Source organism: Zea mays, unplaced genomic scaffold (genome assembly GCF_902167145.1).
Source record: "Zea mays cultivar B73 unplaced genomic scaffold, Zm-B73-REFERENCE-NAM-5.0 scaffold_33, whole genome shotgun sequence".
Taxonomy (NCBI): domain Eukaryota; kingdom Viridiplantae; phylum Streptophyta; class Magnoliopsida; order Poales; family Poaceae; genus Zea; species Zea mays.
Window position 1 is genome coordinate 68,871 of NW_023366959.1, and position 25,068 is coordinate 93,938.

Genomic DNA, 25,068 nt, shown 5'->3' on the forward strand with positions numbered 1-25,068 from the left:
ATCGTTAATGCTTTTTGCCGGTTGGTTCCATTATCACAAAGCCGCTCCCAAATTGGGCCTGGTTTCCAAGATGTAGAATCCATGTTGAATCACCACTTAGCGGGATTATTAGGACTTGGGTCTCTTTCTTGGGCGGGACACCAAATCCATGTATCTTTACCGATTAACCAATTTCTCGACGCTGGGGTTGATCCTAAAGAGATACCACTTCCTCATGAATTTATCTTGAATCGCGACCTTTTGGCTCAACTTTATCCTAGTTTTGCCGAAGGAGCAACCCCTTTTTTTCACCTTGAATTGGTCCAAATATGCGGAATTTCTTAGTTTTCGCGGAGGACTAGATCCAATAACCGGTGGTCTATGGTTGAGCGATATTGCACACCATCATTTAGCTATTGCTATTCTTTTCCTGATCGCTGGTCATATGTATAGGACCAATTGGGGTATTGGTCATGGACTTAAAGATATTTTGGGAGGCTCATAAGGGCCCATTTACAGGACAAGGCCATAAAAGGTCTCTATGAAATCCTAACAACGTCATGGCATGCTCAATTATCTCTTAACCTAAGCTATGCTAGGCTCTACAACTATTGTTGTAGCTCATCATATGTACTCTATGCCCCCCATATCCATACCTAGCTACTGACTACGGTACACAACTTTCCTTGTTCACCACACCACATGTGGATTGGCGGATTTCTAATAGTTGGTGCTGCTGCACATGCAGCCATTTTTATGGTAAGAGACTATGATCCAACTACTCGATACAACGATCTATTAGATCGCGTCCTTAGACACCGCGATGCAATCATATCCCACCTTAACTGGGTATGTATATTTCTGGGTTTTCACAGTTTTGGCTTGTACATTCATAATGATACCATGGAGTGCTTTAGGCCGTCCCCAAGATATGTTTTCGGATACCGCCATACAATTACAACCCATCTTTGCTCAATGGATACAAAATATCCATGCTGGCGCGCCTGGCGTAACAGCTCCTGGTGCAACAACAAGTACCAGCTTAACGTGGGGAGGCGGCGAGTTAGTAGCTATAGGCGGCAAAGTAGCTTTGTTACCTATTCCATTAGGAACCGCAGATTTTTTAGTCCATCACATTCACGCATTTACCATCCATGTGACTGTATTAATACTTTTGAAAGGTGTTTTATTTGCTCGCAGTTCCGTCTGATACCTGATAAAGCAAATCTTGGCTTTCGCTTCCCTTGCGACGGACCTGGGCGAGGGGGAACATGTCAAGTTATCCGCCTGGGATCATGTTTTCTTAGGTCTATTCTGGATGTACAACTTCTATTTCGGTAGTCATTTTCCATTTCAGTTGGAAAATGCAGTCGGATGTTGGGGTACTATAAGTGATCAGGGATAGTAACTCATATCACAGGGGAAACTTTTGCGCAGAGTTCATTACGATTAATGGTTGGCTTCGAGATTTCTTGTGGGCACAGGCATCCCAAGTAATTTCAGTCTTATGGTTCTTCATTATCTGCCATATGGTCTTTTTTTCTTAGGCGCTCATTTTGTCTGGGCTTTCAGTTTAATGTTTTATTCAGCGCCGTGGTTATTGGCAAGAACTCATTGAATCTATCGTTTGGCTCATAACAAATTAAAGTTGCTCCTGCTACTCAGCCTAGAGCCTTGAGCATTATACAAGGACGTGCTGTAGGAGTAACCCATTACCTTCTGGGTGGAATTGCCACAACATGGGCATTCTTCTTAGCGAGAATTATTGCAGTAGGATAGTGGCTAGGAGGATTTGAAAGGCATTATGGAATTAAGATTTCCCAGGTTTAGCCAAGGCTTAGCTCAGACCCCACTACTCGTCGTATTTGGTTTGGTATTGCTACACGCACATGATTTCGAAAGTCATGATGATATTACTTGAGGAACGTCTTTATCAGAACATTTTTGCTTCTCACTTTGGGCAGTTAGCAATAATCTTTCTATGGACGTCCGGAAATCTGTTTCATGTAGCTTGGCAAGGAAATTTTGAATCATGGATACAGGATCCTTTACACGTAAGACTATTGCTCATGCCATTTGGGATCCTCATTTTGGGCAACCCGCTGTGGAAGCCTTTACTCGAGGAGGTGCCTGCCGTCCAGTGATATCGCTTATTCTGGGTTTATCAGTGGTGGTATACAATTGGGATTGCGCACCAATGAAGATCTTTATTACTGAAGCTCTTTTTCTATTATTTCTTTCTACGCTATCCTTAATAGGGGTTGGTTACATCTACAACCCCAAATGGTAAGCCAAGCCTTTCGTGGTTCAAAAACGCCGAATCTCGTCTGAATCATCATTTGTCAGGACTTTTCGGAGTAAGTTCTTTGCTTGGACAGGACATTTATGTTCATGTTGCTATTCCCGATCCAGGGGGGAGTACGTTCGATGGAATAATTTCTTAGATGTATTACCCTATCCCCAGGGTTGGGGTCCCCCTTCTGACGGGTCAGTGGAATCTTTATGCCCAAAATCCTGATTCGAGTAATCATTTATTTGGTACCACTCAAGGAGCGGGAACTGCCATTCTGACCCTTCTTGGGGGATTCCATCCACAAACACAAAGTTTGGTGGGCTGACCGATATTGCTCATCATCATTTAGCTATTGCATTTATTTTTCTCATTGCCGGTCATATGTATCGAACTAACTTCGGAATTGGGCACAGTATCAAAGATCTTTTAGAAGCACATACTCCTCCGGGGGGTCGATTAGGACGTGGGCATAAAGGCCTTTATGATACAATCAATAATTCGATTCATTTTCAATTAGGCCTTGCTCTAGCTTCCTTAGGGGTTATTACTTCCTTAGTAGCTCAACATATGTACTCTTTACCTGCTTATGCATTCATAGCACAAGACTTTACTACTCAAGCTGCTTTATATACTCATCACCAATACATTGCAGGGTTCATCATGACAGGGGCTTTTGCTCATGGAGCTATTTTTTTTCATTAGGGGATTACAATCCGGAACAGAATGAAGATAATGTATTGGCAAGAATGTTAGACCATAAGGAAGCTATCATATCTCATTTAAGTTGGGCTAGCCTCTTCTAGGATTCCATACCTTGGGCCTTTATGTTCATAACGACGTTATGCTTGCTTTTGGTACTCCAGAAAAGCAAATCTTGATATGAACCTATATTTGCCCAATGGATACAATCTGCTCATGGTAAGAACGACATATGGGTTCGATATACTCTTATCTTCAACGAATGCCCCGCTTTCAATGCAGGTCGAAACATATGGTTGCCCGGATGGTTGAATGCTGTTAATGAGAATAGTAATTCGCTTTTCTTAACAATAGGACCTGGGATTTCTTGGTTCATCATGCTATTGCTCTAGGTTTGCATACAACTACATTGATTTTAGTAAAGGGTGCTTTAGATGCACGCGGTTCCAAATTAATGCCGGATAAAAAGGATTTCGGTATAGTTTTCCTTGCGACGGCCCAGGGCGCGCGGTACTTGTGATATTTCTGCTTGGGACGCGTTTTATTTGGCAGTTTTCTGGATGTTAAATACCATTGGATGGGTTACTTTTTATTGGCATTGGAAACACATTACATTATGGCAGGGGCAACGTTTCACAATTTAATGAATCCTCCACTTATTTGATGGGATGTTAAGAGATTACCTATGGTTAAACTCTTCACAACTTATTAATGGATATAATCCTTTTGGGATGAATAGTTTATCAGTATGGGCTTGATGTTCTTATTTGGACATCTTGTTTGGGCTACAGGATTTATGTTCTTAATTTCCTGGCGTGGATATTGCAGGAATTAATTGAGACTTTAGCATGGGCTCATGAACGGACACCTTTGGCTAATTTAATTCGCTGGAGAGATAAGCCCGTGGCTCTTTCCATTGTGCAAGCAAGATTGGTCGGATTAGCCCACTTTTCCGTGGGTTATATATTCACTTATGCAGCTTTCTTGATTGCCTCAACATCAGGCAAGTTGGTTAATTTAGTTATTTTTTTTTGTACTGTATCAGAACCCAGTCATTACTCTTGATGGAGAGGGAGGATCCGCCTTTTTAGATTTTTTGCTATTATTTTTCTATCTAGGATTAGAACCATATACTTGGTAATAATAGGAAACGGCACATTATGGCAAAAATAAAGTTTGATTCAGAGGAAGAAGAAGCGGCAGAAATTAGAACAAAAATATCATTTGATTCGTCGATCCTCAAAAAAAAAGATAAGAAGCAAAGTTTCCCCTTTGAGTTTGAGCGAAAAAACAAAAATGCAAGAAAAATTGCAATCCCTACCACGTAATAGTGCACCTACACAGCCTTCATCGACGTTGTTTTTTAAACCGGAAGACCTAGAGCTAACTATCGAGACTTTGGGCTATCCGGACACATACTTCGAGAAATGGTTTATGCATGTTTGTTACCGGGTGCAACAAGATCCAGTTGGTAAGGGATAAAATACCCTTTCTTTCATATTGTATGGTTTTCTCGAATTGATGATCGTAGAAGAGCCCTCTTTACCATTCTGTATAAATGGACTATTCTATTTGTATAGATATGGTAGAGGGGCCTATCCAACCCACTAGTTTCCCGCTAAGAAGGTGGAGCAGTTTGGTAGCTCACAAAGCTCATAACCTTGGGTTACGGGTTCGATACTGACTACCTGCTCCATATTCCTTCTTTATGATATATGTATCATCCATTTGTATATGGTATATGGATTTGTTTTTCTTTCCTAAAAGAGTTTCGGTCTAACAGTTTTTTATTATTTCTCTGAAATATAAAAAAGAAAGAATAAAATAAGAAAGAGAAGCGTCCATTGTCTAATGGATAGGACAGAGGTCTTCTAAACCTTTGGTATAGGTTCAAATCCTATTGGACGCAATCTTTTTTCTATCTATTCTTTAATAACTATACTAAAACGAAAAAAAATTTTGCATGATTCAAATGAAAAATCTTTGATTCCTCTTCTACTAACACGAGTTATACTAATAAGAGTAGACATGCTATATTATGTTTGTTCCTGAAGGGAAAACCGTTCAAGCTGTTCCTGAATAGCTTCCTTCAAAAGGGTTTCTGCTTGCTCGGTGAATGTCTTACTAGAAGATATAATTTCTTGGAATTGAGGTTTAGTATCTTTTAGGTGTTTACGTAACTCATCCAGAAATTTCTTTACCTGTTCAATTTCTAACGAATCAAGATATCCTCTCGTTCCGGTATAAATAGTAGCTACCTGCTCTTCCACTGGGAGAGGGTTTGATTGGGATTGTTTAAGCAATTCCCGTAATCGTCGACCCCTTGCCAATTGATTCTGACTTGTTTTATCCAGAGCGGAGGCGAATTGTGCAAAGGCTTGTAATTCTGCGAATTGAGCTAGTTCCAATTTTGATTTGCCAGCTACTTGTTTCATGGCTTTAATTTGAGCTGCGGATCCTACTCTGGAAACTGAAATACCCACATTAATAGCAGGTCGAATTCCGGCATTGAATAGATCCGCGGATAAGAATATTTGTCCATCTGTAATTGAAATTACATTAGTAGGAATATAGGCGGAAACGTCTCCAGATTGAGTCTCCACTATTGGTAAAGCGGTCATACTCCTTCGCCTAAAAGAGAATTAATTAGCGGCTCTTTCTAAAAGGCGTGAATGCAAATAAAAACATCCCTGGATAAGCTTCGCGGCCGGGAGGTCTTCTTAATAGAAGGGACATTTGGCGATAAGCTTGTGCCTGTTTGAGAGATCATCATAAATTATTAAGGTATGCCGTTCGCGGTACATAAAATACTCAGCCAGGGCTGCTCCCGTATAAGGAGCGAGATATTGTAATGTAGCGGGTGAATCCGCCATTTCAGCTACTACAATAGTGTATTCCATGGCCCCTCTTCGTGGAAAGTAGTACTACTTGAGCCACGGAGGATGCTCTTTGACCGATAGCTACATAAACACATATTACATCTTGACCTTTTTGATTGAGAATTGTATCTGTGGCTACTGCTGTTTTGCCAGTCTGTCTGTCCCCAATAATTAACTCTCGCTGACCGCGCCCTATGGGGATCATCGAATCGATAGCAATAAGCCCTGTTTGAAGGGGTTCATATACGGAACGCCTAGAAATTATACCCGGAGCAGGAGATTCAATTAAGCGAGATTCTGAAGCGACAATTTCGCCTCTCCCATCAATAGGTTTAGCGAGAGCATTTATAACACGACCCAAGTAAGCCTCGCTCACGGGTATCTGAGCAATTCTTCCTGTTGCTTTTACAAAACTTCCCTCTTGTATCATCAACCCATCGCCCATTAATACAATCCCAACATTTTTAGATTCCAAATTCAGAGCAATACCTCTCGTCCCTTCTGCAAATTCGACTAATTCACCTGACATTATTCAACCAAGACCTATAATACGAGCAATCCATCCCCACTTGCACTACGCGACCGATATTCTCAATCCCTACTTTCTATTATATTGTTCAATACGTTCGCGGAGAATTTTATTAATTCGTCGACTCGAAGGGTTGCCATTAGTGTTTCTTTAATTTTTTTTTTTTGGAAGCAAGGGAAAAATAATGCCTAAATCTTAAACAAAAGTAGAAGTTCAAAACCTAATAAATTGAATTATCTCTTCCATTCTATGGCCCCGAGAATGCCAATATTAGCACGAATCGTACGGAAATGTAACTCGGTATTCAAAACAACTATTCAGAGTTCCTAGAGCTCCTTGTACAGCTTGTTGGAAAACCCGTTGTCGGACCTGATTCATCGCCCTTTGTTTTTCAAAATAAAGGGTTTCGTTTTTAGACTTTCTAATTGTTCCCAAACTAATAGAAGTAGCATTAATCAAATTTTCTTTTTCTCGTTCTATTTCAGAGTATCCATTCATTCGATACTCATCTGCTTCCAGTTCGACTTTCTGTAATCGAATACGAGCTTTTTCGAGTTGTTCAAGGGTCCCTTTACGCAATTCTTCCGAATTTCGAATAGTACTTAAAATCCTCTGTTTCGACTTATCTAATAAATCTTTTAATGAAAGTAGATTATCTTGCTATTAAGTTTACAATTTTTATGATCTCTTCCCGAACCAACATGAATCTTTCGATTCATTTGGCTCTCCCGCTCCTTTTTTCTTTTTTTGTATATGTATTATGGCTATTTCCATATCTTTTTTTATGTAATGAGCCTATCCTCTATCCTCTCTTTCTGTTTGTATTTCTATATACCCAACTTATATAAGACTAGATGATATTAGAGGACTCTTCCAACTAGATAAAATCTATCATGGTCAGCAAAGTTGTTCTTATTTGTGTTTGCTCTGTTTTAGTTAATAATTTCAATTTCTTAGAAAAACTAACTAAATAAATGGAAAATAAAATTGATAGAATTCCTTTTTATTTTTTCTTCAAATCCAAAAATTCTCTTTTTTTTATACATAGGTCGTCGATTTGGCATTGGAAAAAGGGCTGCGTGCCCTTCTAGTAAATAGTTCAAACTATTTTATCGATATGAGTGTTCTATATCAGATAAATTCTACACTAGCTATTTCCCGTTTAAAGCATTTCGAGACTAATACTAATGTAGTTGTAGAAAGAGTACCCCTTTTTGCCCGGACTTCAAGCAGTTTAGCTTTAACCGTGTTAATGGTCTCACATTATTGGTCATATAGAGAATCAAAGTAAATTTACCAATGAATCGCGAAATGCTATGTTCTTCCATATGATTCTGAAGTTATCAGAAGTAATTCGTCGAGATCGTGCACCTTTTCTTATTTATCAAAAAAATACTAAAAATATCTAAAAGTGCAGCCGGATAGATCCAATCTATTCTTGAAATAGACAACTCGCACACACTCCCTTTCAAAAAAAAATCAATACACCAACCACTACAGTTAGATTTATTAGATTTGTTGCTAAAATATCGGTATTAAGCCCGAAACTCCCAGCGAATGGCCAGTGAGCTAAAAAACAAAAGAATGGGTTACATTTTTCATATGCTCTCCTCTTATAGATAGGACGAACCAAAGAAGAAAGTTTTTCGATTACTTACTTCGCTCGTCCTTTTTTGATCGTTTTTTCTTAATGCAAATAGATTCAATCTAATAATTTCTTTTAGATTAAGTCTTAGGTTCTCGTTGACCTGTGAAAGATCTCCTTTGTTGAAATGTTCCCCAAAATTCCTAAAATAAAAGGAAAAAATACTTTTCCACTGTCCTAAAACTAAGGCACGGGAAGGAAGAGGGCGAGCATATCCTTCTAAATTGATCATGCTCAAATCAGCCCTTCTTGGGGTTCCTAGGGTATTGTCTGTCCCCGATAAATACAAAATTTCCGGAATAATATAAAAAGAAATAATATAATAAATAGGAGTAAAGTAAAGTATTGATATACTTAGAATTACATAAGCAAATGCCAATGTACTAAAAAAAGAGAAAAAGTATCTAATCTAAAGGACTCATTTTCTTTTTTAGGATTAAAACAAAAGGGTTCGCAAACTAAAAGCGCTAGTGCACAACCAGTCCATAAATTGTTAAAGTCTTCCATAAAAGCTAGACTAAGCAATAAAGTACCTCTTATTTTACCTTCTGTCTCTGGCTGTCTCGCACATACCTTTCTACAGCTTGTCCTGCAGCAGTACTTGACCAACTCCGGGCCCAATAGAAGCAAGCCCTACGGCCAATCCAGCAGCAATAACGGAAGCAGCAGCAATTAGTGGATTCATGATGAGTTCCTCGTGTCAAAAAAAAAAGAAATGGTTAAGGATACATATCAACCAAGAAATTATTACTTCCAACTTCTAAGCTCTATCGGGTAGAAGTAACTAATAAGTACAAATAAATGATAATCGAAATCGTTCGAATTACTTCGAGATCTCGTTTTTAGTTTCTAATCATTAGAGGTTTGTGTAAATCCATATGATTCTCATTATTCTATTTTCTCTTTCTTTTCAACCAATCACTCTTTTATTCCATCCTTTTTTTTACTCTTCGATATCTTTGAGTTCCCATTTTTTCCCCTTCATCTAACATAATAAAAGACGAAATACAGGAAGACCCCTATTGAAATCGAACTAATCCAAATCCAATAGGAATCAAATCAAGATATACAATTGATAACAATATAGCTGCATAGAACTAGATATGGAATCCAGTTCCATATAGAAGGGAATTCTATATATCGGATTAGATAATGAATCTAACTTAGGAATAAAAAAAAATCCCCTATATACATTTGTTTCTTCTATTTTGTTTGCCTATTTTTCTCATTTTCTATTGAATCCGATTCTACAATCAATTCTTAGAAAGCCACACAAAAGATGACTGTCTTATAGGCATTAAAGATATAGATTCTAACCTGACTTGGCCCCCCTGAATGCATATATACTTTACCTCTTCCATAATATAGTCTATTCTCTCTCCTACAACTCTAGGTTGTATATTCATACGCCTTTCGAACTATTTAGTTTTTCCAACTAAGAGGATTTATCCGGGAATCAATGCATTGAATTGGGCTAAGCTAAACAAAGAAAGGACTATTTCAAAAACTAGTTAATTCAATGATGGACCTTTCCATGGATTCACCTATATAGGCTGCGGCTTAACGTTGCAAAAATAAGAGCTTGAATACCGCTTGTAAATAATCCAAGAAACATGACCGGATATAGGACTTACTAAGGGGACTAAGAAACAAGAACAACAACGACTAATTCATCCGCCAATATATTTCCGAAAAGTCGAAAACTAAGTGATAAGGTTTTGTGAAATCTTCTAGGATGTTAATAGGTAAAGGATTGGGTTGGTTTAATATATTTTTCGAAATAACTCAATCCTTTTTTGCTAAGACCCGCATAAAATATGCCGCTGATGTTAGTAAAGCTAAAGCAACAGTAGTATTTTATATCATTCGTGGGCGCGCTAATTCCCCATGGGGTAACTCTATAATTTTCCAAGGTAAAGAGCACCTGACCAATTCGAAACAAAATAAAAAGGAACATAGTTCCAATAAAGGGAACCCAGGGACCATATTCTTCTCCAATCTGAGTTTTTGCTCAAGTCTCGAATAAACTCAAGGACATATTCGAAGAAATTCTGACCATCGTGTCGGGATGGTTTGTGGATTCCGAACAGCTATGATAACTGAACCTAGCAAAATAGTAATTACGACCAAGAAGGATGAGTACTTGGGCATGAATTTGGAAACCTCCTATTTGCCAATAGAAGTGTTGCCCTACTTCTACACCCGATATATCATATACCCCTCTGAGTGTTTTTAATGGAACATGGTGTAATATTCATATTGTCCTCTGATAAAAATTGAACTTCAAAAAAGGAATTCTTTTGATTCAAGCATATCTTCTCAACTCAGCAACTTGAAGTATTAATCTTATATTTAATATACCAAGAAATCACATCAGATCATAATATATATCAATACCCTCTAATATATATCAATATTTCCCCTTCTTTTAATCTATGCAAAACAAAAAAGAATAGTAATTAATTCCCTATAAATCTACGCAGTTGCTCAAGAATTCACTATTCTTCTTAATCAACGATTTCTATATAGAGAGAACGGCCCCTCAGAAATTGCAAATACTAATTTGTTAAGAATTAATCGAATTGAAGTCATAGTGTTCATCGTTGGCAGGAATCGATATATTCGCAAGATCTGGGTCACAATTTGTATCGACTAAAGAAATAGTAGGAAATCCCCAAAATGCACATTCCTGAAGAGCTATATACTCTTTTTTGCTGATCAAGGGACGATCACAATGTCAGGCAACTCCTCGTCATATATTTGAATCCGCCGAGATATCTTTGCTCAAGGTAGATAATTTTCTCTTTAAGATTGCCGCATCTCTCTTTTTGGGAGATGGTGGAATTTTCCCATTTTTTTCTTCTGCTCTTAAGTCTCTAATTGAGAAAGTCTAGTTTTGGTAATCGACAATTCGTTAACATACCGCTGAACCACTTTTTATTAACATAATGACAACGAGACCTTATTGCAGCTGATGCTACTAAATTCCGCTGCTCTTTTTTTGGTACCAACAATTAAGAAGCTTTTTCCCCTGACTTGCTGCATCAAAAACTAAATCACAAGCTTTCTGATAAAAAACGAGCTTGTTCTAGCAAGATTGTAATAGGAGTACCTTTACGCTTTGCCGAGATGTAAGGGGCCATTTTGGGATTCCATTTCTTAATACCATGACCAAAATGAACTCCCGCTTCTATCATCTCTTTCAAATTGATGTTCCAATATCTTCTTGTCATTTTTTCCACACTTCCTTTTTTTTTCTTTTTTCGTGTTACCATTACGGAATTCATTTCTTTTTGAAGATTAAGAAAGAGCCGAAATAGCTTGAAATAAATAATAATTGTTCCAATGGAACCTTCTTGACCATTGATACACGGTATAAACATAGCCTTAATGAATTAACTGACTTCTTTTACTTATTAAAATACAATTTAAATTTAAGTACAAAATCGAAAATCAGACCTGTTAGCATTCTAAGGTCAAAAGTATAGTTTAAATTAAAGTAAAAAAAATTGCTTTATGTATACTTAAATCGTATAAATAGGGGTAAACGGGGTCTCTGATGTTTCATAGAAATTGTTTGTTACGTCAGAATCAGAAGAAACTAATTCTGTATGGAGAAACAAAATATCTCTCATTTCCGACGCGAATAGATTTTTTTGTTCTTTTGAATTTCTAAATAAAGGTTCTTGTCTTGTGGGGAACGATGCACAAATTTTTGGAATCCGGTACCAACCGGTATAATCCCCCCCAGAACTACGTTTTCTATCAGACCTTTCAACCAATCAATACGACCTCGTAGGGCAGCTTTTGCTAAAACCTCGAGCAGTTTCTGAAAACTTTCTTCAGATATGAAACTTTGGGTATTCAGGGAAGCCTTGTTATTCCCAATAAGATTGCCCGATAATAGATCGATTCATCTAAAGCCCGCCCCTGCTCGTTCCGCTCGCAATAGTCCTATTAATTCCCCAGGTAAAAAAACATTAGACATTCCATCTTCGGAAACCCTTACTTTGATGTTACTTGGCGTATAATAATCTCTATATGTCTATTATGGATCTGTACCCCTTGGGATCGATAAACCTTTTGGATCTTATTAACCAAATGAGATCACGACTTTGGGCTAATGGTTAGCTCAGCTCCAATCAGAATCCCCAGGGAACCCCAAGAATTCTTGGTATTAACGTTCATTCCAATCCTCAATTCTTCCTTTCGAGATTCGGCGATAGTGAATCAATTGAACGCGCTTCGAAGATTTGTTCTACTTTTTGGAAGACCTTGCGTTATATCACTGGATCTCGATTTTTCATATATAAACGTAACTAACCTATCTCCTTTGTAAAGGATTTTTCCATAATGACCATGAACAGTTGCTCTATAGTGGCCAACATAAGCTTAGCTGCTCTTAGAACAAAGGAGTCCATATAACAATGAAAATTTGACCAGATTTTTTTATGTGTAATTTAAATTAGACATAAATTTCACAAATAAATTGTCCAAGGTGAATTATTGCCAATTGTCTTCTTCCAATGAGGTCATGATGGAGAAAGTGCCAATTCAAAGGAATGGCTCCAACATGATGTTTACTGTCAAAAATTCGAAATCCTTTTATTTTCGTCTATAAAGAGTATTTAAGTCCTTGAAGTACTTGTAAGGTTTAGTTTCAAATTGTCAAGGAACAAGTATTTTTTTAACAGATCTGATTATGCGTTAATAAATAGTAAGATGAAGAAAAATTCGATATACTAGGTACAATAACGCCTAAGAGCCCAAAAATATCTCGAATAGGAATTCTAGATTCGATTCTTTACCGCATTGGGATATTTAGAATTCTGAATAAACCAATTCGAGAACAGTTGGATGCCAACAAAATCATCAAAGATGGATTATTCTTTATTTTCGATTCAACAGGTGCCAATAAATTCTTGATGTTGGCTAAGTGATTGAATCTTCGCCTTGGAATAAAAGGAATTGGTATTGTTGCGATCAACCTATTATTGGGAATCAATCCTACACTTGTCCTATCATACCTTCTTCGTGTATACAAAATAGTAGACTTGACTAAATCATTCTAGGAAATCGCGAATTAGATCATTGTTTTTACCTCAACAAGAGAAGCACGAGCTCCCTCTTTTTCTTCTTGTTCCCAATTCACTACTAAGCAAGTTCGAACGAATGACTATTCGTGTGATAAATTCTTGAGTTAACTTGCTATTTTTCATGAGAAATAAAATTGACAAGTCGATAGTTGGAGATTATCCTCTTCTTGCAGGAAGATCCTGCGGGAAAAGTAGTTGCTAAATTTATCCCTTCGTCCATTTCATATGCGACTGCAGGTCGAACCGAACAAAATACTTTCCTTGCTTTTGAGAAATTTTTTCCGTTGAACATAAATACCCAATTTTTCCCTTTTTTTTGATTCCCTTAGAATCTTTTTTTTTCTCCTTTCTGGTGGTATCAAACTGCCACCTAATATCTTATCGCCTCTTCAGGAAAATGATATCTCCGGAAAAGATTTGAGTTCTGTATGGCTTTTTTTTCTCCTCACTCGGACCAATCGCACCTAGTCGACTCTTGTATTTTTTTGTGAGTTGTGTATCGACTCAATAATACTATTGTCAAGTACCTTTAGGGATGAGGATCTCGGCAAGATATGCAGTTCTTGAAGAATGAAAAAAAACGATCTACTCTTTTTGGTATTTTAGACTAAATTCTTTGTCCTCGATGCTCAATAAAACCCTCTTTTTTTAAGATAGAATCTTCCTCCGGCTCCCATATTCGTCTTCTGAGTCTTCCTCTGAGTCTTCTTCTGAGTCTTCTTCTAAAGTCCCATATTCCTTCTCTTGAGCCATCTTCAGGAGCTCCCATATTCTTCTTCTGATTCTTCCTCTAGGATTTCATATTCGCCCTCTCCCTCTCGAGTCCTATATTTGTTCTCTAGGCTCCATATTCTTCCTCTGAGTCTTCTCTAGAGTCCTTATATTCGTCCTCTAGATCCCATATTCATCTTCTAGGGTTTCATATTCGTCCTCTAGAGTCCTATATTCGTCTCTAGATTTTATATTCGCCCTCTCCCTCTCGGGTCCTATATTTGTTCTCTGGGCTCTCATATTCGTCTCGAGTCTCCTCTCGAGTCCGATATTCTTCCTCTCGAGTCCTATTACTCTTCCTCTTGGTCCGATATTCTTCCTCCAGGGTCCTATATCTAAATTTAACAATTCCTGAACCCCTTTTATCTTTTCTGTATCGTGGATCGTCAAAATAAGCAAAAATAGTATTTCTACGTAAAACACCCATAAAGGGTATTTCCATTGAAATACCCAAACAGGATATTCGCTCTTTTTCTTGTTCTTGATGATATTGTAATGGAACGACGAGCCTATTTCTTCGCTTTTGTCGCCAACAAATCTGAATTATCTTTAAGAATGGAAGGATAGAAACAATTCCAATGACCGTTGAACACCGATTCGATCTGGCGTTAATAATTCAAGAATTTCTCTATCTTTTTTACCAAAAGTATCCAACAGTCTATGGCTTACTTGATCATTAGCCATTGAGAAGTCAAAGATATATCTTCATCAACCGAAAAAGAATAAGTATTCATTTGATCTTGATCCTTGTGCAGCGAAAAGATGCTATACGGATCTGCACATACTTACTGACAATATCCATAATGGCTTGTTTTGGTAATCGACGAAGATTACCATATTGATATTCGGGCGCATGGTAAACATCAGTACTCCAGTGCATTTCCCCGTCTGATCGGAATAAATATGCTTTTGTACCTTTTCTTTAAAATGCAAAGTGGACGTTCCGGCACGAATCTCCGCAATTACTTGTTCAGATTCTACATATTGATCATTTTGCACTAGAATCAAGCTTTTTAACGGAATATTCACACTATGTAGAATATCCTGACTCTGAATAGTTACATGCAAGTCTATATAGCATAGAAAAGCAGGCTGCCCATGACGGGTACGTGTGGGGTGAACCAAATCCTCATTGAATTGGATTTTTCCATTCGAGGGGGATCGTATAAGGTCGGCAGTACCCCCTGTGAATACTCCACCAGTATGAAAAGTTCTTAATGTTAATTGAGTCCCCGGCTCCCCAATTGATTGACCCGCAATAATACCTACAGCTTCCCCCAATTCGACCAGATCCCCATGAGTGGGACTCCGCCCATAACATAATTGACAGATCCAAGATGTGCTCCGGCAAGTAAAGGGGGTTCTAATATATATTGGTTGTGCTCGAAACGGTTGTGCTCGAAAGGCAGTTATGAATCGATTGACTAATCCAATTCCAATATCTTGATTTCGAGAAGCAATGCATCGTGAACCAATATATATATCGTCTGCTAATACACGACCAATTAGTGTTTGGACAAAAAGTTTTTCCGTCATCCCATTTTGAGGACTCACAGAAATACCTTGGATAGTACCACAATCTCTTCTACGCACAATAATATGTTGAACTACTTCAACAAGTCTACGTGTAAGATAGCCAGCATCCGCTGTTCGTACAGCAGTATCTACAACCCCTTTTCGGGCTCCGTAGCAGGAAATTATATATTCTGTCAAAGAAAGTCCCTCGCGTAAATTGCTTTGAATAGGTAAATCAATCATTTGTCCTTGAGGATCCGCCATTAACCCTCTCATACCTACTAATTGGTGTACCTGAGATGCATTTCCTCTGGCTCCTGAAAAAGACATTAGATAGACTGGATTAGAAGGATCCGTTATTCGAAAATTCGAATTCATTTCTTGTTTCAAATATTCACTTGTAGCATACCATATCTCAACGGATTGGCGTAATTTTTCTACCGCGTGTATAGCTCCATAATAATAGTGTTTCTCCAAAAGAAAACTCTGTTGTTCCGCGTCTTGGACTAACCATCCTTTAGAGGGTATTGTTAAAAGATCCTCGATTCCTAAAGAAATCGATGTAGTAGTGGCTTGATGGAAGCCCAGAGTCTTTATTTGATCCAGTATATGGGATGTATATCCCATTCCGAAATGATCTATTAATCTGCTAATAAGCCGTTTCATAGCAGTTCCGTCTATCTCTTTATTATGAAAGACCAGGTTGGCCCGTTCTGCCATACATAAGTACCCCCTTTTTTTGGCTGAGTAGGATTCGACAATTGCTGAGTAGGATTCGACAATGGGCCTGAGTCAGTGATTCGAAAACTTAATTTACTCCCTTTCCTCAATCTCAATCTGGATTTGCGCGGCAAAAAAGATGGTACTAGCGAAATCGGAATGCCCCCCGAAAGGGGCATCGCCGAATCTAACTTCCTTGTTTAGATAGTGTATGAATAGGCCCGACTAAATCCTTGTATGGCTTCCTCTATTTCTCTATAAAAAGAAATATGACCAAGAGTGGTTCGAATGTATATAGAACGGATTTCTTTTTTTCTATTTCCCACTACTAGATAGTGGGCATAAATCTCATGATAAGTCCCAAAAGATTCATATTGAACTTCAATCGGAACTTCTCTTGACCCAACGATGCGTTGATCTAGTTTCCATCGGAGCCACAAGGGACTGTTTAAACCGATTCGTTTTTGTCTATAAGCTCCCAGTGCATCATAGGAACTAGAAAAATGGGGTTCTTTATCTTTCGTATACTTATAATAATTGTTATTATTGTAGTTTACTTTTTTATTTGGAGAGTTTCCGCAACTATTATATCTATTTGCACAAATACCTAGACGGTTTCCAATCGTTAATACATAAAGTCCGATAAGCATGTCTTGGGTTGGCACGCAAATAGGATCTCCAATAGCGGGAGACAGGAGATTCATATGAGAAAACATAAGTAAACGGGCTTCCGCCTGAGCTTCCAAGGATAAAGGTAGGTGAACAGCCATTTGATCCCCATCAAAGTCCGCATTGAAACCCTTACACACTAATGGATGTAAACAAATAGTACGTCCCTCTACTAAAGTGGGTTGGAAGGCCTGTATGCCTAATCTATGCAGGGTAGGTGCTCTGTTCAACAGTACAGGATGTCCCCGCATAACTTCTTGAAGTATTTCCCATACAATGGGTTCCTTTTCCCAAATTTTCCTTTTAGCAATCCTGACATTAGAAGTAGCACGTTTCGTGATTAAATCGCGAATTACAAATAGCTGAAAAAGCTTTATTGCTATCTCTAGAGGTAATCCACATTGATGTAATGAAAGCGAAGGACCCACAACAATGACAGAACGCCCCGAGTAATCGACCCGTTTCCCAAGCAGAGTCTCGCGAAACCTCCCCTCTTTACCCTCAATTACATCTGAAAGTGATTTGTATACTTTATTGTGACCATCCCTCGTCGGTTGCCCGCGGGACCCACTATCAAGAAGTGTATCCACGGCTTCTTGTACCAATTTTTCCTGGCACATTACTAAATCTGCTGGTGCTAATTCACTTCTTTTTAATAGATAGGCAAGGTTGTTGTTCCGACGGATAACTCTCTTATAAAGTTCATTAATATCTGAAGTCACTACTTTATCCCCAGATCTATAAACAATGGGTCTCAATTCGGGAGGAAGAACCGGTAATAAGCACAAAACCATCCATTCTGGTTCTACATTTGTTTGAATAAAATGTTTCGCCAATTGCATGCGTCTAATCAAAAAAACTTTTCTTATTCGTCTTTTTCTATCTTCCCATTCATCTCCACTATACCCCTCGTCTTCTAATTCCTTCCATTCAACCAAAGAATTCTCTATAATAATTCGCAAATCTAAATCTGCTAATTGTTCTCTAATAGCGCCTGCTCCTGTTGCAATTTCCCGATTTCGAAATGTTGCAAAGCCTGGGGTAGAAAAAAAGGGAGAAATACTGTGGTTACAGGATGAAATTTCATCTTCGAATAAACCCCGTAATCGTAAGAAAGTAGGTTTTTTAGCGCTGGGCCTAGCAAAAGAGAAATCACCATATACTAGGCCCTCCAATTTCTTAAGGGGTTTATCTAAAAGATTCGCAATATAACTAGGAAGACCTTTCAAATACCACACATGAGTCACTGGACATGCTAGTTTGATGTATCCCATTTGATATCTTCGTATCCGAGAATCAACAAATTCTACCCCGCATTTTTGGCAAAATCTTTCGTCTTCGTTTTCAGCTACGCTCGCTCGAGAGTTTCCACAAGCACAAATTCCGCTTTTTATGGGTCCAAAGATTCTTTCGCAAAACAATCCATCTTTTTCTGGTTTATCGGTTTATAATGAAAAGTGGAGGGCCTTGTGACTTCGCCAACGACTTCCCCATTAGGTAGGATTTTTTTAGCCCAAGCCTTTATTTGTTGAGGGGAAACGAGTCCAATTTGAAGTTGTTTATGTTTATATTGGTCAATCATAAAATAGAAATAAGAAAAAAATTTATATTTATTCCGATCAAACATCCTCCCTATTAACCTGGAAGTTCTTCTCAGATACAAGGAAATGGTTCAGTTCTAGAGCCAAAGATCGTAGTTCTCGAACGAGCACTCGAAAAGATTCTGGCGGATCCTCGTGATTAGGCACTCTTTTTCCCCAGATCGTAGCATTAAGTATTTCTTGGCGAGCTATAAGATGATCAGATTTATAAGTAAGTATCTCTTGTAAAATATGAGCAACACCAAATCCTTCTAAAGCCCAAACTTCCATTTCTCCTATTCGTTGTCCCCCTTGCTTGGCTCTTCCTCTAACGGGTTGTTGGGTAACAAGTGAGTAGGGCCCAGTAGAACGTCCATGAATTTTCTCATCAACTTGATGAATTAATTTTAAGATATAGGACTTCCCTATTAGAACAGGCTGTTCGAAGGGATCTCCTGTTCTTCCATCAAATATTCTGCTTTTTCCCGGGTACTCGGGTTCAAATACCCATGGATTTTTTTTGTTTACTGGCTTCATATAATTCCGAAAACACAAGTTTTCTTGAAGCCTCTTGCTCATATCTCTCATCAAAGGGTGCTATTCTATAATGTTTCTTTAGCAGATCCCCTGCTAATCCGAGCGAGCTTTCAAATATTTGTCCCACATTCATTCGTGAGGGTACTCCTAAGGGATTGAAGACCATATCAACAGGTGTTCCATCTTGCAAATAGGGCATATCTTGCCTAGGCAAAATTTTGGAAATGATCCCCTTATTCCCGTGTCTTCCAGCTACTTTATCCCCAACTTTGATTTCACGTTTCTGTAAAATATATACACGAACCATTATGTCAAAGGGGTCCCTCTGGATCCATTTCACATCGATAACGCGCCCTCTTCCACCTATAGGTAGTTTGAGAGAAGTTTCTTTTGAAGTGGATACCTCAAGACCAAAAATAGCCCGTAATAATCCAGCTTCCGCGATATAGGACGATTCGCTCGCTATCTGAGGCGTTAATTTACCTACTAAAATATCGCCAGTTTCTACCCAGGATCCCAACCTTACAACTCCATTTCTGTCCAAATTGCGAAGTAAATGTTCTTCTAGATGTGGTATTTGTTTAGTGATTTTTTCAGCGGAGCCTTGGCTTGTCGTATCCGTCTGAATTTCATATTTTCGGATGTGAAAAGAAGTATAAATATCCTCATATACCAAACGTTCACTAATTAGTACTGCGTCTTCAAATTGTAACCCTCCCAGGGCATATAAGCTACTAAAACGTTTTTTCCTAAAGCAAGTTCCCCGCCAACTGTAGCTGCTCCCTCCGCTAAAATTTGCCCTTTTTTAATGGATTTACCCCGCGGAACCCGAGGTTTTTGGTGCATACAAGTATTTTTGTTAGAGCGCCGATGGGCAACTAAAGGAATACTTATGGTCTTCCCACTACTTGATAAAAGGATCTTGTGACTATCACTAGAAATGATCTTTCCCTCGCGTTGGGCTATAACGGAAACCCTCGAATCTAGAGCTGTTTGGCGTTCCAATCCAGTTCCAACAATGCACTTCTCGGACCGAGAAAGTGGAACTGCTTGGCGCTGCATATTAGAACTCATTAAAGCCCGATTCGCATCATTATGCTCAATAAAAGGAATGAGAGAACCTCCAATAGAAAAATATTGGAAAGGAAAAATACTTCTAACATGAATCTGTTCCCATGCAATAGTCAGGAATTCTTGACGGTATCTAGCTGGAACAACCTGTTCTTCCTGAATACCCTGATTCAAGGACAAAGAATTTCCTGCTGCTATCATATAATATTCATCTCTATTTGGTGATAAATAAACTACCTGTCTCTCTTTTTTTTCTTTTGCTTTCTCAGATATTTCATAAAACGGACTCTCTATAGATCCCCACCAGTGATCAATTCTCGCATGAATAGCTAACGATCCGGTAAGTCCAACATTGATTCCTTCGGACGTGTCAATTGGACAAATACGCCCATAGTGACTCGGATGAATATCTCGGCTCCGAAAACTTGCAGTTCTCCCCGTCAATCCTCCTGGACCCAAACAACTCACTTTTCGCCCATGAACCGTTTGTGTCAATGGATTGGTTTGATCAAAAACTTGAGCTAAGGGGTATGTGCCAAAAAAGGTCTCATAAGTAGTTATTAATAAAATCGAAGTTGAAGTTGGAGTTACCAAAGTTTGTGGAGTCGGTTTCGATTGACGTATGAATACTCTACGGATAGTTTTTTGAACCGCATGTTGTAAACGGCCAAGAGCCAGTCCGAATTGATCTTGTAACAGATCTGCAACCGAACGAATACGTTTATTTTTCAAGTGATTCATATCGTCATCGTCAAGTATACCCGTTCCAAATTTCATTCCAATCAAATGATCCGTAGCGGCCAATACATCTCGTGGTAACAAGAATGTATTGTTCTGAGGGATATCAAGATTCAGTCTCCGATTCATATTTCGTCGACCAACTCTTCCTAATTCACATTTTTGTTGAAAAAATTTCTTTTGTAATTCCTCGCATAAGGACTCCGAAAATACCAGGTCCCCACCTACACAAGCAAATTGTTGATAAAACTCCAAAATAGCTTTTTCTTTTGACTCAATCCTCTTCTTCTCCTTAGCATTCGGGAAAGACAAGAAAATTTCGGGGTAGGAAACATTATCTAAAATTTCTCTTAGATTCGAACCCATAGCTGATGATAGAACTAAAATAGATATCTTTTGTTTTCTACTCACGCGAGCCCATATCCTTTCTTTTTTATCAATTGCTAATTCCGACCTTCCTCCCCAATCTGATATTATAGTCCCGGTATATATAGAAATTCCCTTATGGTCTAATTCCGAGCGGTAGTAAATACCAGGACTTAGCAATATTTGATTGATCACAATTCGGTATATTCCATTTATTATAAAGGTTCCTAAGGAATTCATTATAGGAATGTTTCCAATAGAAATGGTTTCCTTTTGCACATCGAAACCAAAAATTAATCTCGCGGATACATATAATTCGGAAGAATAGGTGAGTGATTCATACACAGCATTCCTTTCTTTTATCGAGGGTTCTAGCAATTGATATCCTTTCGCAAATAATTGAAATGCAATTTCGTGATCTGGATCTTTAATTGTGGGAAACTTCTCAAGTTCTTCCGCCAAGCCTTGATTAATGAATCTACAAAATCCCTCGAATTGGATCTGACTAAATCCGGGTATTGTGGACATTCCCTCATTTCCATTCCGGAGCATTTGAATCTTAAGTTTCCTATTTATAGAAGAAAAATTCCATTATCAGCTCACTCTTCATCAATCCCTACGGATCAATCTAGCAATCATGGAATCCATATTCTGTTTACTGAATCACATGAAATTCTAGGGAACTCCACATACGTATTTCATATATGTATTTCATACATATGAATAGAGACGATTTCGACGAAAGTTCGAATTTAGCAGGGGTTGAAATGGAATAAAAATGAATTGATAAAACAGTCCTAGAAAAAAATTCTGCCACTGAAACTTTATGATATTCTAAAAAGATTGGATAGCAAAGATTTCTCGTTTTATCTCCTTTCTATGAAAGGGATAAAGCCATAAGAATTTATAAGCACTAGAAAGTTTGACTTTAGTTCGATTTAGAATAGCACGCTTAGTTTCTTTTTCAAAAAGAATTTGAAGGGTCTTTTTGTTTCGTAGTAGTAGAATTGCTAGAAAATAAAGGATTTCGTTGTAGAATCCTAAAATAAAGATAAAGTACTTTATTTTTAAGTACTTGCCAATCTAGTTATCCACCTATCTACATATCCTTTCTTTTATCGTAATTGCACTTAGGTGGGCCAAGAAGGCCTGGCTATAATCTATATCAGAGCAAATTCCCTCTTTTTTTTTTTATTCAAGATATTTAATACAATGAAAATTAAAGCACGATTCCCCATAGGAATATGTACATAAGGGGGATCTGTAGATAATAATGCTGTTCGGACCTGGAGTTTCCCATATACAGATTAGGGAAACATTTATTCTTATTCTATTTTATTATGCCATTCAAAATAATGGGGGGGAATACCGATTTAAGAGTCGTTCACTACTGCAATTCAAAAAATAATATATAATTATTATATTATTTTTTGAATTGCAGTAGTGAACGACTCTTAAATCGTATTCCCCCCATTATTTTGAATGGCATAATAAATAGAATAAGAATAAATGTTTCCCTAATCTGTATATAGGGAAACTCCAGGTCCGAACAGCATTTTATCTACAGATCCCCCTTATGTACATATTCCTATGGGGAATCGTGCTTTAATTTTTCATTGTATTAAATATCTTGAATAAAAAAAAAAAGAGGGAATTTGCTCTGATATAGATTATAGCCAGGCCTTCTTGCCCACCTAAGTGCAATTACGATAAAAGAAAGGATATGTAGATAGGTGGATAACTAGATTGGCAAGTACTTAAAAAATAAAGTACTTTATCTTTATTTTAGGATTCTACAACGAAATCCTTTATTTTCTAGCAATTCTACTACTACGAAACAAAAAAGACCCTTCAAATTCTTTTTGAAAAAGAAACTAAGCGTGCTATTCTAAATCGAACTAAAGTCAAACTTTCTAGTGCTTATAAATTCTTATGGCTTTATCCCTTTCATAGAAAGGAGATAAAACGAGAAATCTTTGCTATCCAATCTTTTTAGAATATCATAAAGTTCAGTGGCAGAATTTTTTTCTAGGACTGTTTTATCAATTCATTTTTATTCCATTTCAACCCTGCTAAATTCGAACTTTCGTCGAAATCGTCTCTATTCATATGTATGAAATACATATATGAAATACGTATGTGGAGTTCCCTAGAATTTCATGTGATTCAGTAAACAGAATATGGATTCCATGATTGCTAGATTGATCCGTAGGGATTGATGAAGAGTGAGCTGATAATGGAATTTTCTTCTATAAATAGGAAACTTAAGATTCAAATGCTCCGGAATGGAAATGAGGGAATGTCCACAATACCCGGATTTAGTCAGATCCAATTCGAGGGATTTTGTAGATTCATTAATCAAGGCTTGGCGGAAGAACTTGAGAAGTTTCCCACAATTAAAGATCCAGATCACGAAATTGCATTTCAATTATTTGCGAAAGGATATCAATTGCTAGAACCCTCGATAAAAGAAAGGAATGCTGTGTATGAATCACTCACCTATTCTTCCGAATTATATGTATCCGCGAGATTAATTTTTGGTTTCGATGTGCAAAAGGAAACCATTTCTATTGGAAACATTCCTATAATGAATTCCTTAGGAACCTTTATAATAAATGGAATATACCGAATTGTGATCAATCAAATATTGCTAAGTCCTGGTATTTACTACCGCTCGGAATTAGACCATAAGGGAATTTCTATATATACCGGGACTATAATATCAGATTGGGGAGGAAGGTCGGAATAGCAATTGATAAAAAAGAAAGGATATGGGCTCGCGTGAGTAGAAAACAAAAGATATCTATTTTAGTTCTATCATCAGCTATGGGTTCGAATCTAAGAGAAATTTTAGATAATGTTTCCTACCCCGAAATTTTCTTGTCTTTCCCGAATGCTAAGGAGAAGAAGAGGATTGAGTCAAAAGAAAAAGCTATTTTGGAGTTTTATCAACAATTTGCTTGTGTAGGTGGGGACCTGGTATTTTCGGAGTCCTTATGCGAGGAATTACAAAAGAAATTTTTTCAACAAAAATGTGAATTAGGAAGAGTTGGTCGACGAAATATGAATCGGAGACTGAATCTTGATATCCCTCAGAACAATACATTCTTGTTACCACGAGATGTATTGGCCGCTACGGATCATTTGATTGGAATGAAATTTGGAACGGGTATACTTGACGATGACGATATGAATCACTTGAAAAATAAACGTATTCGTTCGGTTGCAGATCTGTTACAAGATCAATTCGGACTGGCTCTTGGCCGTTTACAACATGCGGTTCAAAAAACTATCCGTAGAGTATTCATACGTCAATCGAAACCGACTCCACAAACTTTGGTAACTCCAACTTCAACTTCGATTTTATTAATAACTACTTATGAGACCTTTTTTGGCACATACCCCTTAGCTCAAGTTTTTGATCAAACCAATCCATTGACACAAACGGTTCATGGGCGAAAAGTGAGTTGTTTGGGTCCAGGAGGATTGACGGGGAGAACTGCAAGTTTTCGGAGCCGAGATATTCATCCGAGTCACTATGGGCGTATTTGTCCAATTGACACGTCCGAAGGAATCAATGTTGGACTTACCGGATCGTTAGCTATTCATGCGAGAATTGATCACTGGTGGGGATCTATAGAGAGTCCGTTTTATGAAATATCTGAGAAAGCAAAAGAAAAAAAAGAGAGACAGGTAGTTTATTTATCACCAAATAGAGATGAATATTATATGATAGCAGCAGGAAATTCTTTGTCCTTGAATCAGGGTATTCAGGAAGAACAGGTTGTTCCAGCTAGATACCGTCAAGAATTCCTGACTATTGCATGGGAACAGATTCATGTTAGAAGTATTTTTCCTTTCCAATATTTTTCTATTGGAGGTTCTCTCATTCCTTTTATTGAGCATAATGATGCGAATCGGGCTTTAATGAGTTCTAATATGCAGCGCCAAGCAGTTCCACTTTCTCGGTCCGAGAAGTGC

The 25,068-nt window shown here is 37.8% G+C and overlaps 1 non-coding gene and 5 pseudogenes across 3 annotated transcripts; 3 read left to right on the forward strand and 3 right to left on the reverse strand.

The window, feature by feature from the left end:
• Positions 1 to 229: 229 nt before the first annotated feature.
• On the forward strand, positions 230 to 1,904 carry LOC118474761 (photosystem I P700 chlorophyll a apoprotein A1-like; annotated as a pseudogene).
• On the forward strand, positions 1,887 to 3,615 carry LOC118474755 (photosystem I P700 chlorophyll a apoprotein A2-like; annotated as a pseudogene).
• Positions 3,616 to 4,642: 1,027 nt separating this feature from the next.
• Positions 4,643 to 10,342, reverse strand: LOC118474764 (ATP synthase subunit alpha, chloroplastic-like; annotated as a pseudogene). The gene has a single exon (XR_004854396.1). The product of XR_004854396.1 is annotated as an ATP synthase subunit alpha, chloroplastic-like (transcript).
• TRNAR-UCU (transfer RNA arginine (anticodon UCU)) lies at positions 4,809 to 4,880 on the forward strand. The gene has a single exon. It is a non-coding gene; the product is annotated as a tRNA-Arg (tRNA).
• LOC118474765 (ATP synthase subunit a, chloroplastic-like) lies at positions 9,667 to 10,282 on the reverse strand (annotated as a pseudogene).
• A 941-nt stretch (positions 10,343 to 11,283) lies between the features above and the next one.
• On the reverse strand, positions 11,284 to 16,153 carry LOC118474763 (DNA-directed RNA polymerase subunit beta''-like; annotated as a pseudogene). Its single transcript, XR_004854395.1, has one exon. The product of XR_004854395.1 is annotated as a DNA-directed RNA polymerase subunit beta''-like (transcript).
• Positions 16,154 to 25,068: the final 8,915 nt, after the last annotated feature.